The sequence below is a fragment of the Schistocerca piceifrons genome, chromosome 6, assembly GCF_021461385.2.
Source record: "Schistocerca piceifrons isolate TAMUIC-IGC-003096 chromosome 6, iqSchPice1.1, whole genome shotgun sequence".
Classification (NCBI taxonomy): domain Eukaryota; kingdom Metazoa; phylum Arthropoda; class Insecta; order Orthoptera; family Acrididae; genus Schistocerca; species Schistocerca piceifrons.
In genome coordinates this window covers 196,834,921-196,849,183 of record NC_060143.1, presented here as the reverse complement: position 1 = coordinate 196,849,183, position 14,263 = coordinate 196,834,921, and the positions used below count along the sequence as shown (strand labels likewise).

General features: G+C 39.2%; 2 protein-coding genes across 2 annotated transcripts in view; one reads left to right on the top strand and one right to left on the bottom strand.

Annotated features, from left to right (window-relative positions):
- The window catches only part of LOC124802636 (endonuclease G, mitochondrial), a 77,810-nt gene extending 73,175 nt beyond the window's left edge, over positions 1-4,635 (top strand). The window contains exon 6 of the mRNA XM_047263535.1: positions 4,274-4,635. The gene's annotated coding sequence lies outside the window, so the exon portion shown is untranslated. The remainder of the gene's footprint in view (positions 1-4,273) is intronic.
- The window catches only part of LOC124802635 (inactive dipeptidyl peptidase 10-like), a 398,459-nt gene that overhangs the window by 6,354 nt on the left and 377,842 nt on the right, over positions 1-14,263 (bottom strand). The gene's annotated exons all lie outside the window — the stretch shown is intronic.

The window sequence follows — 14,263 nt, the reverse complement described above, 5'->3', positions numbered from 1 at the left end:
CCCACTCCTCTCTTTTTTCACTCCTTTTTTCCCCACCTCCCTGCCCCATAACCTCCCGACACTGCACCTGTTGGCATTCTAGTCTCTGCACGCTCCACCAGACAGAGTTTCTCTCCATCTGTTCACTACTATCCCTTCCCCTTCCCCACCCCCTTCAGATTGCTGCTTGCATCCCATGCGATAAGTGTATTCTGGCCCGAGCTGCTGGGGTTGGCAGTCATGTGTGCATGAGGTGTGCTTTCTTGTGTGTATTGAATGGTGTGTGTTTCTCTTTTGCTGATGAAGGGTGTGGCTGAAAGCTTTATGCAAGTGTTTTCTAATTGTGCCTGTCTACAACTCAATGTATCTTCTTTACAGTTAGTAGCAATCTGTCTTTTCCTAATTTGTTGAATCAAATGAAAATAATATTTATTTCTATTGACTGGGGTCTCTGTTGATCCCACTTGTTAGTTAGTGTTATACAAAAATTTCTGTTTCTGAATATAACTTGTCTTCATTACATTGGCAATAATGATGCCACTAATAAACATTTCAGTATGTTCATTGCTGGGAGCATGAACACTCATTCTTGTTTTGTCTCATTTTATTTAGTTTATTTTTGGCATTAATCTGAGAGGTAACAAGTGATGTTTGTTTTAGAGAATTAAAAATATCAGAAAGGTATTATTACAGATATGATATAAGTAACCCAGAGCATCTTAGTGAAATAATTTCCATTATGCAGAATAATAGTGAAGAACTAAATAGTGACAATGAATCAGAATCACCAGAAAATGAGACTGTGTTAGAGGTGGAAGAAGAAATAGCAGATGAAATAGAAAACAGTGTTAATGAAGATGACACTGATAATACACTAACTGATAAAAATTGGTCTAGAAATCCACCGTAAGCTATGTGTTGAACAGTTCATAATGTTATTGACTTGCTTTCAGGAGCATTTAGTGAACTGAATCAGTAAGTTGTTCTTTGATGACAGTATTTTAAAAGTTCTTGTAGACTGCACTAATAATAAAGGCACAGGCATATTGTGAGGAATGGAATGCAAGATACCTAGCAAAGCAGAAATAATGGTTGCTGATAGTTGTTGATGAAATGTACTTATTTTTAGGTGTTCTGACAACTAAAGGTGTTCTAAAAGCTAAACAGAAGCCTATAGAATTGTTGTGGATCACAGATCTTATGTGCAAAAAATATGTTTTCCTTGCTTGAATGTCTCAAACTAGATTTCAGTAGTTATCTACATTCATCAGATCTGGTGGCATCACTATAAGAAATGAGAGGAGAAATAATGATAAATTCACTGCTATCAGGGATGTCTTCATATTATCTGTCAACCACTGGAAATCTAATTACAATCCTCATTCACATATCACAGTAGATGAACAACTTGTTTATTTCTGTGAACATTGTCCTTTGTCTTTTATATGAAGTCAAAACCTGTTAAGTACTGGGTGAAAGTACAGCCTTTGGCTGAAGTATATACTGGCAAAGAAGGGAATGCCCTAGGAAAAAAAAAATCAAGGACAAACAGTGGTATTGGATATAACAAGCTGCCTTAGAGGAGGTTGAGGCATTGGCACAGATAACTTTTTAATGCCTTTTCCACTTGCAATTGGACATTACAAGAGAAATTTGACCTTCTGTGGAACAATGAGGAAGAATAAGCAAGAAATACCTAATGCTTTGTTGCTGAAACCTATAAAGGAAGTAATGTCATCTGTCTTCATTTTTCGTAATGAGTTTACCTTTGTGTCCAATGACCTGAAGAAGACTCATGCTGTGATTTTGCTTAGCACCAGGCACCATGAAATGAATGTAGGAGGTAATACTGAAAGACATTATTTTGCATTACAAAAACATCAACAAAGGGGTGTCGATGCAATGGACAAGATGGTCAATGAATAATATTCTGTGAAAAGAAGCACAAGAAGATGACCTTTTGTCTTATTCTTCAACATTGTTGACATAGGGTGTTTGAATATCTAATATGTTAGGGAAGACAAAAAGTCAGCATCTTCCATCAAGATCTACTCAAGGGAGGAGAAATTTTCTGATGAATCGTGGCAGGGAGTTAATCATACCACAAATCAAACGATGACCTGAACGACCCTTAGGAGTTACAAAGATGATATTTATTTTTATTTATTTTGTCCTGTAAATCCTGGTAGCAATTGAATTGTAAGGATATTGAATGTATCAAACTGTACAGAGGTGAAATATAGCTTATGTGACAGTGAGGAGATAATTGAAATAAAATACCAATTACAGAACACACACAGAAATAATGAAAAACTGAGTTTTACTGTGGAAGAATGAGGAATGGAGAAAAATTATGCTAAATATTGCAATAAATAATCCATGAATACAAAAACCAAATTTTCACTTGGCTGTGATAGTTCCCAAGAAAACATAAGAAAGGTAACAGTTCGATCTCAACATACAAGTAAAAAGAGAGCAAAGATTAAAAATCATGTTTAAAATAGAACTGCTGACATAAAATTAATCAAAACTAGTTCCAAAACAATTGTAACCTTAGCAATGAGAAAAAAGATGAAAAATATGACGCAGATATTGTAGTTTGCATTGACTGTTAAATAGTGCATCACAAACATGTTTAGATATCCTGACACAAAATAAACCAAATCTAGTTCTAAAATAACTGTAAGTTTAGCAGTGCATTCATTTTGTCCCAGAAATCCATCTACCATATAAAAAGATTTCTCTGTGAGGTACTCTTTGAGAATTTATTTGAATCTGGTCAATTGATTTTGAAGATATTAAATATGTGATGGGAGTGCATTAAACAGCTTAATGATGGAATAATAAATTCCATTTTGAACCAGATTAAGACTTTTCAGTTCATTATGCAGACTGCTTCTGATTCTTGTGTTGTAGTCATGATGTTTGCTATTGTATTTGTAAAGAGAAAAGTCATTAAAGACAAAAATCAACAAGTAAAAATGAACTGTGAGGTGGTGGTAAGATTCCCCATTCTTCAAATCAGGTACCTGCAAGAATGCCTACAGTGGACACCATTTATTATTTAAGTGGTTGGTTCCCCCCAGATACAATAGCATACAACATTAATGAATGAAAGTAGCCAAAGTACAAAACCTTAGTGGTATCTTCTTTAGCCACTGTTGCAATAATACATAGTGCAAATGTCACTGAGCAAAGTCCTTAAAAGATGAAGAGTGTTTGTTGACCAATTACATTTGCCGTCTATATAATTTACATGACAATAATGAGATAATGGAAATAAAATGCCAATTACAGAGCGTATACTGAACTGATGGAGGGATTTTGTATCCTCAACTTTCTATGTCGGTTCATCTCTATACTTTGTCAGTTTCTTTAAGGTTTCCTTGTAGTGTATGGAACCTCATATAATGAGTTTTATCTGCATTAAGTAAGAGACCATTTGAAGAAAATCATTTAACATTTCAATGAAAACTTTGTTTGCAGCACGTGCAAGACTGTTTTCTGATAGTTTGTCTATGAGAATTATGGTATCATCTGCGAAAAGGGTAAATTTACTCATATTGGAACGATGTGGTAAGTCAGTAATGAGAATAAGAAATAGCAGTGGACCCAAAATAGAGCCTTGTGCCACATCACAACTTAAGATGCCATCTCAAATGGTGCATGTTCTCCAGATAGCCCCTTTTGCATTACAGTCTGCTTTTCATCCTTTAGATATCACTGAGACCCTGAAGTGAGAGTACCTGCTGGACCACAATACTCTGTCTTTTTCAAAAGAATTTGATTGTTTACACAATCAAAGGCTTTCGAGAGACCACAAAAAACATGTACTGATGACATTTTTATGTTAATTGTTCCTGAAACTTGATTTTAAAACAGAATATTGCTTTCTTGGTAGAAATACCAACACAAAACCCAAAATTACTTTTGTTGAGGATATTGTGGAAGTTTAGATGATCAACAATCCCTCTGTGCACAAGTTTTTCAAACATTTTTTAAAATATAGTTATAAGAGAGATTGGGCACTAGTTTATGACATTACTTTTACCCACTTTTTAAAGAGTGGTATCACTATATCACTACAGCCAGTTTTTTACTGTCAGGGACAATTTCTTCTTGTGGAGATGTATTGAATATGTTAACATAAGACTCGACTTACATATTTATTACAATATTTTACTAGAAATATTGTCCACACTTTCATATTTTTAATTTTTTTATTACTTAATTATTCTTTCAATATATTTGCTGTAACATAAGGAAGAGAAATCAATGAAAAATCTTGTTCCAGGCTCTGGGAAGAGAAGATGGTGAACCTTTTGCTAAATTGCAGCATTCAAAAAGAAGCTGGTATCAGCTGTGTCCAAGAAAGTTTGGCAGAAAGTGTTTTGTATTCTGTGAAATGTACAAAAAATGTATAGTTACGCACAAAAAATTTTAAGAAAATTACTAACACTATGAGTGTTTCATGAAGCGACTACATGAAGTAGACATATGCTTGGAAATTTGATACCTTCTTTTTTTAAATTCAGTTGTGTTCTCTTTTTCTCATTTTTGTTTAGTTTTATTAGGAATAGTTAAGCCAGTATAACATTATCTAAAGATGTTATTCAATGTTTATCTGTGTGTATGAGAGAGGGAAAAAATATGAAACATATAGGCTATTATCTTAAACATTGTATTCACTGCCACAGTATTGTAGCTTTAATTAATTGCTTAAATGTGTTATATTAACAAATAAAATATATTGGCCATGTACTAAAAGAATTTTGTTACATTTTGGATTCATTTCTATTCAAGGGTCACTATTATTGCATGGGGTCTTATTTGACCCCTTTTGGAAGTTGCTGTGGATCCTGGAATGTAGTAGTCTGAAGGTTAAGTGTGTGTCCGTACAGAAACTAGGGCTAACTGGGGCAATGAATTTATACAAAAAGGACAGCATGAATAGTTACAGGTTTGTGTGGTCCACAACATAATGTGAAAGCTAGAAAATCAGAATAGGCAAAGGTTTGAAAACAGATATCAGTTATGCTGTGGAACTCACTATGGTTCAAGAATCAATACTAAGTGAGACATCTAAGAATATATTACAATTTAATTCATAAATTATAATTGAGAAGTCACAGTTTCTTATAAATCTTTTATTATTAGTTTTAAATGTCACCGAAGACTAAATGTGCTAGCATATTAGGGGAAGAATGTCAGCTCTCAGCTTTGTAGTAGAAAACATTATTGAGTTTTCGTTGTATCATTCCAAAAATTATTCCATAAGATAACTATTGAAAGTAATGAAAAATACACTAAGATTTTCATATGTAGGTTAATTCACTGACACAGACTTTGGATTGCAATGTAAGTAAATTGAGTTTATTTTAACAGTTTGGTTGTCAATATGTTAATTAAGTTTTCATTTGGTATTTACTTGAATGGGAAACAGTATTAGATGTGGATTTCCTTGTGGAGGGCATGAATTTTCTCTTCCAGTAGCATTATTTCACAATTTTGCAGATCTGTTTGTTATACAACCGAGTTAGAAAACTGCCGCGGAAGCAAAGGGAACTTCACAGCAAACATAAACATAGCCAAAGCCTTGCAGACAAACAAAAATCATGCGAAGCGAAATGTAGTGCGAGGAGGGCTATGCGAGAGGCGTTCAATGAATTCGAAAGTAAAGTTCTATGTACTGACTTGGCAGAAAATCCTAAGAAATTTTGGTCTTATATCAAAACAAAATGTCCACACAATCTGTGACTAAAATGGTACTGAAACAGAGGATGACAGACTAAAGGCCGAAATACTAAATGTCTTTTTCCAAAGTTGTTTCACAGAGGAAGATTGCACTGTAGTTCCTTCTCTAGATTGTCGCACAGATGACAAAATGGTAGATATCGAAACAGACGACAGAGGGATAGAGAAACAATTAAAATCGCTCAAAAGAGGAAAGGCCTCTGGACCCGATGGGATACCAGTTCAATTTTACACAGAGTACACGAAGGAACTTGCCCCCCTTCTTGCAGCGGTGTACCGTAGGTCTCTAGAAGAGCGTAGCGTTCCAAAGGATTGGAAAAGGGCACAGGTCATCCCCGTTTTCAAGAAGGGACGTCGAGCAGATGTGCAGAACTATAGACCTATATCTCTAACGTCGATCAGTTGTAGAATTTTGGAACACGTATTGTGTTCGAGTATAATGACTTTTCTGGAGACTAGAAATGTACTCTGTAGGAATCAGCATGTGTTTCGAAAAAGATGGTCATGTGAAACCCAGCTCGCGCTATTCGTCCATGAGACTCAGAGGGCCATAGACACGGGTTCACAGGTAGATGCAGTGTTTCTTGACTTCCGCAAGGCGTTCGATACAGTTCCCGACAGTCGTTTAATGAACAAAGTAAGAGCATATGGACTATCAGACCAATTGTGTGATTGGATTGAGGAGTTCCTAGATAACAGGACGCAGCATGTCATTCTCAATGGAGAGAAGTCTTCCGAAGTAAGAGTGATTTCAGGTGTGCCGCAGGGGAGTGTCATAGGACCGTTGCTATTCACAATATACATAAATGACCTTCTACATCTATATCTACATTTATACTCCGCAAGTCGCCAAACGGTGTGTGGCGGAGGGCACTTTACGTGCTACTGTCATTACCTCCCTTTCCTGTTCCAGTCGCGTATGGTTCGCGGGAAGAACGACTGTCTGAAAGTCTCCGTGCGCGCTCTAATCTCTCTAATTTTACATTCGTGATCTCCTCGGGAGGTATAAGTAGGGGGAAGCAATATATTCGATACCTCATCCAGAAACGCACCCTCTCGAAACCTGGCGAGCAATCTACACCGCGATGCAGAGCGCCTCTCTTGCAGAGTCTGCCACTTGAGTTTATTAAACATCTCCGTAACGCTATCACGGTTACCAAATAACCCTGTGACGAAACGCGCCGCTCTTCTTTGGATCTTCTCTATCTCCTCCGTCAAACCGATCTGGTACGGATCCCACACTGATGAGCAATACTCAAGTATAGGTCGAACGAGTGTTTTGTAAGCCACCTCCTTTGTTGATGGACTACATTTTCTAAGCACTCTCCCAATGAATCTCAACCTGGTACCCGCCTTACCAACAATTCATTTTATATGATCATTCCACTTCAAATCGTTCCGCACGCATACTCCCAGATATTTTACAGAAGTAACTGCTTCCAGTGTTTGTTCCGCTATCATATAATCATACAATAAAGGATCCTTCTTTCTATGTATTTGCAATACATTACATTTGTCTATGTTAAGGGACAGTTGCCACTCCCTGCAACAAGTGCCTATCTGCTGCAGATCTTCCTGCATTTCGCTACAATTTTCTAATGCTGCAACTTCTCTGTATACTACAGCATCATCCGCGAAAAGCCGCATGGAACTTCCGACACTATCTACTAGGTCATTTATATATATTGTGAAAAGCAGTGGTCCCATAACGCTCCCCTGTGGCATGCCAGAGGTTACTTTAAAGTCTGTAGACGTCTCTCCATTGATAACAACATGCTGTGTTCTGTTTGCTAAAAACTCTTCAATCCAGCCACACAGCTGGTCTGATATTCCGTAGGCTCTTACTTTGTTTATCAGGCGACAGTGCTGAACTGTATCGAACGCCTTCCGGAAGTCAAGAAAAATAGCATCTACCTGGGAGCCTGTATCTAATATTTTCTGGGTCTCATGAACAAATAAAGCGAGTTGGGTCTCACACGATCGCTGTTTCCGGAATCCATGTTGATTCCTACATAGTAGATTCTGGGTTTCCAAAAACAACATGATACTCGAGCAAAAAACATGTTCTAAAATTCTACAACAGATCGACGTCAGAGATATAGGTCTATAGTTTTGCGCATCTGCTCGACGACCCTTCTTGAAGACTGGGACTATCTGTGCTCTTTTCCAATCATTTGGAACCCTCCGTTCCTCTAGAGACTTGCAGTACACGGCTGTTAGAAGGGGGGCAAGTTCTTTTGCGTACTCTGTGTAGAATCGAATTGGTATCCCATCAGGTCCAGTGGACTTTCCTCTGTTGAGTGATTCCAGTTGCTTTTCTATTCCTTGAACACTTATTTCGATGTCAGCCATTTTTTCATTTGTGCGAGGATTTAGAGAAGGAACTGCAGTGCGGTCTTCCTCTGTGAAACAGTTTTGGAAAAAGGTGTTTAGTATTTCAGCTTTACGCGTGTCATCCTCTGTTTCCATGCCATCATCATCCCGGAGTGTCTGGATATGCTGTTTCGAGCCACTTACTGATTTAACATAAGACCAGAACTTCCTAGGATTTTCTGTCAAGTCGGTACATAGAATTTTACTTTCGAATTCACTGAACGCTTCACGCATAGCCCTCCTTACGCTAACTTTGACATCATTTAGCTTCTGTTTGTCTGAGAGGTTTTGGCTGCATTTAAACTTGGAGTGAAGCTCTCTTTGCTTTCGCAGTAGTTTCCTAACTTCGTTGTTGAACCACGGTGGGTTTTTCCCGTCCCTCACAGTTTTACTCGGCACATACCTGTCTAAAACGCATTTTACGATTGCCTTGAACTTTTTCCATAAACACTCAACATTGTCAGTGTTGGAACAGAAATTTTAGTTTTGATCTGTTAGGTAGTCTGAAATCTGCCTTCTATTACTCTTGCTAAACAGATAAACCTTCCTCCCTTTTTTTATATTCCTATTAACTTCCATATTCAGGGATAGTGCAATGGCCTTATGATCACTGATTCCCTGTTCTGCACTTAAAGAGTCAAAAAGTTCGGGTCTGTTTGTTATCAGTAGGTCCAAGATGTTATCTCCACGAGTCGGTTCTCTGTTTAATTGCTCGAGGTAATTTTCAGATAGTGCACTCAGTATAATGTCACTCGATGCTCTGTCCCTACCACGCGTCCTAAACATCTGAGTGTCCCAGTCTATATCCGGTAAATTGAAATCTCCACCTAAGACTATAACATGCTGAGAAAATTTATGTGAAATGTATTCCAAATTTTCTCTCAGTTGTTCTGCCACTAATGCTGCTGAGTCGGGAGGTCGGTAAAAGGAGCCAATTATTAACCTAGCTCGGTTGTTGAGTGTAACCTCCACCCATAATAATTCACAGGAACTATCCACTTCTACTTCATTACAGGATAAACTACTACTAACAGCGACGAACACTCCACCACCGGTTGCATGCAATCTATCCTTTCTAAACATCGTCTGTACCTTTGTAAAAATTTCAGCAGAATTTATCTCTGGCTTAAGCCAGCTTTCTGTACCTATAACAATTTCAGCTTCGGTGCTTTCTATCAGCGCTTGAAGTTCTGGTACTTTACCAACGCAGCTTCGACAGTTGACAATTACAATACTGATTGCTGCTTGGTCCCCGCATGTCCTGACTTTGCCCCGCACCCGTTGAGGCTGTTGCCCTTTCTGTACTTGCCCAAGGCCATCTAACCTAAAAAACCGCCCAGCCCACGCCACACAACCCCTGCTACCCGTGTAGCCGCTTGTTGCGTGTAGTGGACTCCTGACCTATCCAGCGGAACCCGAAACCCCACCACCCTATGGTGCAAGTCGAGGAATCTGCAGCCCACACGGTCGCAGAACCGTCTCAGCCTCTGATTCAGACCCTCCACTCAGCTCTGTACCAAAGGTCCGCAGTCAGTTCTGTCGACGATGCTGCAGATGGTGAGCTCTGCTTTCATCCCGCTAGCGAGACTGGCAGTCTTCACCAAATCAGATAGCCGCCAGAAGCCAGAGAGGATTTCCTCCGATCCATAGCGACACACTTCATTGGTGCCGACATGAGCGACCACCTGCAGATGGGTGCACCCTGTACCCTTCATGGCATCTGGAAGGACCCTTTCCACATCTGGAATGACTCCCCCCGGTATGCACACGGAGTGCACATTGGTTTTCTTCCCCTCTCTTGCTGCCATTTCCCTAAGGGGCCCCATTACGCGCCTGACGTTGGAGCTCCCAACTACCAGTAAGCCCACCCTCTGCGACCGCCCGGATCTTGCAGACTGAGGGGCAACCTCTGGAACAGGACAAGCAGCCATGTCAGGCCGAAGATCAGTATCAGCCTGAGACAGAGCCTGAAACCGGTTCGTCAGACAAACTGGAGAGGCCTTCCGTTCAGCCCTCCGGAATGTCTTTCGCCCCCTGCCACACCTTGAGATGACCTCCCACTCTACCACAGGTGAGGGATCAGCCTCAATGTGGGCAGTATCCCGGGCAACCACAGTCGTAGTCCGATCGGGGGATGCGTGGGACGAGCTGGCCGTCCCTGACAAACCCCCATCCGGACCCCCACAGTGATGCCCATTGGCAACAGCCTCAAGCTGTGTGACCGAAGCCAACACTGCCTGAAGCTGGGAGCGAAGGGATGCCAACTCAGCCTGCATCCGAACACAGCAGTTGCAGTCCCTATCCATGCTAAAAACTGTTTTGCAAAGAACGTCTGAACTAATCTATAGAGAGCGCAAGCAAATCGACAAAATTTAAACGGTTATTAAAATACAAGATTTCCTAGTAAATGCAGTAATGCTGCTACTTGCGCACTGCTGACACTGCTCGGCGGTGGAAGGAGACTACGCGAATTTACACTATTCAGGTACTAAAACGCGATGCTACAACTCTCAAATACTATAATACGCCCGAAATTTATGAATTAAACAATGCAAGTACCAAAAACACGCAAAGAAATTAAGAATTAAACTGTGTAACAAATGAGTGAGCTAGGAGTATACGACTTGCTGCTGCAGCTGCTTATCCAGCGGCGGCAGGGAGCACACTGACTGTGACCAACCGACACTGGCCGTTCAAAACAAAAACAGAAGACAAACGACTACGCGAATTTACACTATTCAGGTACTAAAACGTGATGCTACAACTCTCAAATACTATAATATGCCCGAAATTTATGAATTAAACAATACAAGTACCAAAAACACGCAAAGAAATTAAGAATTAAACTATGTAACAAATGAGTGAGCTAGGAGTAGACAACTTGCTGCTGCAGCTGCTTAGCCTACGGCGGCAGGGAGCACACCTTGTGGATGACATCGGAAGTTCACTGAGGCTTTTTGCAGATGATGCTGTGGTGTATCGAGAGGTTGTAACAATGGAAAATTGTACTGAAATGCAGGAGGATCTGCAGTGAATTGACGCATGGTGCAGGGAATGGCAATTGAATCTCAATGTAGACAAGTGTAATGTGCTGCGAATACACAGAAAGATAGATCCTTTATCATTTAGCTACAAAATAGCAGGTCAGCAACTGGAAGCAGTTAATACCATAAATTATCTGGGAGTACGCATTAGGAGTGATTTAAAATGGAATGATCATATAATGTTGATCGTCGGTAAAGCAGATGCCAGACTGAGATTCATTGGAAGAATCCTAAGGAAATGCAATCCGAAAACAAAGGAAGTAGGTTACAGTACGCTTGTTCACCCACTGCTTGAATACTGCTCAGCAGTGTGGGATCCGTACCAGATAGGGTTGATAAAAGATATAGAGAAGATCCAACGGAGAGCAGCGCGCTTCATTACAGGATCATTTTGTAACTGCGAAAGCGTTACGGAGATGATAGATAAACTCCAGTGAAAGACTCTGCAGGAGAGATGCTCAGTAGCTCGGTACGAGCTTTTGTCAAAGTTTCGAGAACATACCTTCACCGAAGAGTCAAGCAGTATATTGCTCCCTCCTACGTATATCTCATGAAGAGACCATGAGAATAAAATCAGAGAGATTAGAGCCCACACAGAGGAATACCGACAATCCTTCTTTCCACGAACAATACGAGACTGGAATAGAAGGGAGAACTGATAGAGGTACTCAAGTTACCCTCCGCCACACACCGTCAGGTGGCTTGCGGAGTATGGATGTAGATGTAGATATACAACATGTACTTAACTCTCACCACATATCCTGCTGCAAGGCTACTCATTCTTGCTATTGTCTATTTCATTTATGCAGTGGTTGACACTGGACTCACATTCAGAAGGATTGCAGTTAATATTTCCTGTCCGATCATCCAGATTTATGTTTTGCATGGTTTCCCTAAATCACTTATAGCAAATGCTGAGATGCTTCTTGTATAAAGGGTATGGTCAATTTTCTTATCTGTCCTTTCCAACCCAAGATTGTTCTTTCTCTCTAAAGAATCTCATCTTTTTTCTATTTCCTTTAGACATGTCCCTCCTTTTACCACTTGCTGTCTTTGTCTTGTTACTCATTTTTTCCACCTCCATTTTACTTTTGTATATTGTATGTTTTCAAACTCCTTCTGGTGCTACTTCAGTAGCTTTTCCTTTGTTAACATATTTTTGTCGATGTTTTCAAATACAGTCAGGCATTTCTCTACTACCAAATTAAACCCAAACTTCTGAAATTTTTGCATCTTGAATATTACTAATATTCCGGGAAGCCCTTCGGTCATAAAACGTTTATGTACCTACCACTCAGGGCTTGTTGTTGCTGTCTAGTGTGGGGCGTATCATTCTGAGTATCATGGTGTGTTACCCAATGTTTACCTTACCATCAAATATTATTGTGATGGTTATAAATACACTTTTATTTGGTAACAAGTTTTGAATCATTTACTGCAGGGAAGTCTGTTATTAATTGTGCATACAGGCCGCGTCGGATGGTTGCCGTGTGTCCAGACAGGATGGTGACGATGGTTTTTGCTACGCATTGCATTACCTGCTGGTGGGGCAGTTGCCTAACGTGCCCATGTCGTGGCTCAGAGAAGTGAGGAACACCATGGTACAGTGCGTTCCGTGACAATGGGAGTGACGTCACTGGGGACAGACAAAGCTTAGCGCTAGCTGTTTTAGAGCTGTAATTTGTGAACATCGTGCCAGGTCGATATATGTTTATACACTATATGAGAGGAGTTACCTTACACAACATACTGTAACTGAAAGATCAACATAATCATATTTTGGAAGAAATGTTTTTGATCATTAGTAGAATTTGGAAACAGATAAGAGGTTTTAGAATTCCAGGATATATACAGTTGCAATGGTAAAGAAGTCCACATTAAGAAGCAGTACTCTATTTGTCAGAATGTGAAATTAAGAAGCAGCATTTCAGAATTCTGGAGTTGCAGAGCTTGTAATTTGTATCTATACACATTATAAATAAAAAACTTCACTAGCAACTATAAGTTTTTCTACCTCTCTTTGATTGTAATTTCATTTTTGAGACTCATCTCTTCATGAAGCTAAACACTTTTAGTACCAGCAATGAAATTATGTCCCTTTTTGAACAAATTAAAAAATAAAACATGTGCAGGACAATCTTCAAACAACAGCTTAAGAAGCCATGGACTAATACAGGAATCAAACTGCGCTGCAAAAAGAAGTTAGAATCATGTTTTGAATTGAGAACTTCTGCTAACCCAGAAAAGTGAACTTATACAAAAATCACTGTAAAATTTTGAACAAAGTGATTGAAAATGTAAAACATTTGTTTTTGTTGGACAAATTTAATAATAGAGATAACAAAATCAAAAGCTTATAGAACAGCAGAAATGAGACTGGCTTAGTTTCCATCAGGACTGGCAAAATTTCCCTTTTGTTTGTAGCAATGAAATTAATGCTAAACAAAAGCCTGAAAAGATTGTTAATGATCACTTCCCATATGTCACTGAACCAATAGACTGTAGGTCAACTATTGGTATGGTAATGGATACCGTCAAGCAGCAAATCTCATTGCTTGTGATGAAATTCCTGCTTCACCTGTAGCCCAGAGAGAACTCAAGAAAACAATTGGATCATTAACAAATAAACATTCAAGTGATGTAGGCAATATGTCAATTAAACTACTGAAAACCTGCTATAGCAAAATAAGTAGAATATTGTGTTGTATCTCTAATAGATAAATGTACTAGAGTATGTCACCTACTTCTCTTTCCTAGCATTTATCCCTTGAAAATGAACTCTCTGTTTTCATGAAGTGGGCACATTTGTTTTATTAAAATGTTGTGGCTGGATGGCCTTCCTGTTGCCACAGTCATCAGTTAACCTAAGTGAGGGAAGTTGTTAATCCATCTGTAAACGATGTAAGCTTTGTTCTGGGTGTTATCAAGGTTTAGTTGTTTGTGTTCTGTATTTTCTATGAGGAGATTGGTGATCAGCCCAGTATTTGCCTGAATGAACATGGAAAACTATAGACCAAATTAATTTCTGACAGTATGAAAAGTATTCAAAAAATTACTGCATTCAAAGATAGTCAGTATACTAACCATTTTGGAATTAGAAACAAAAGAAAATG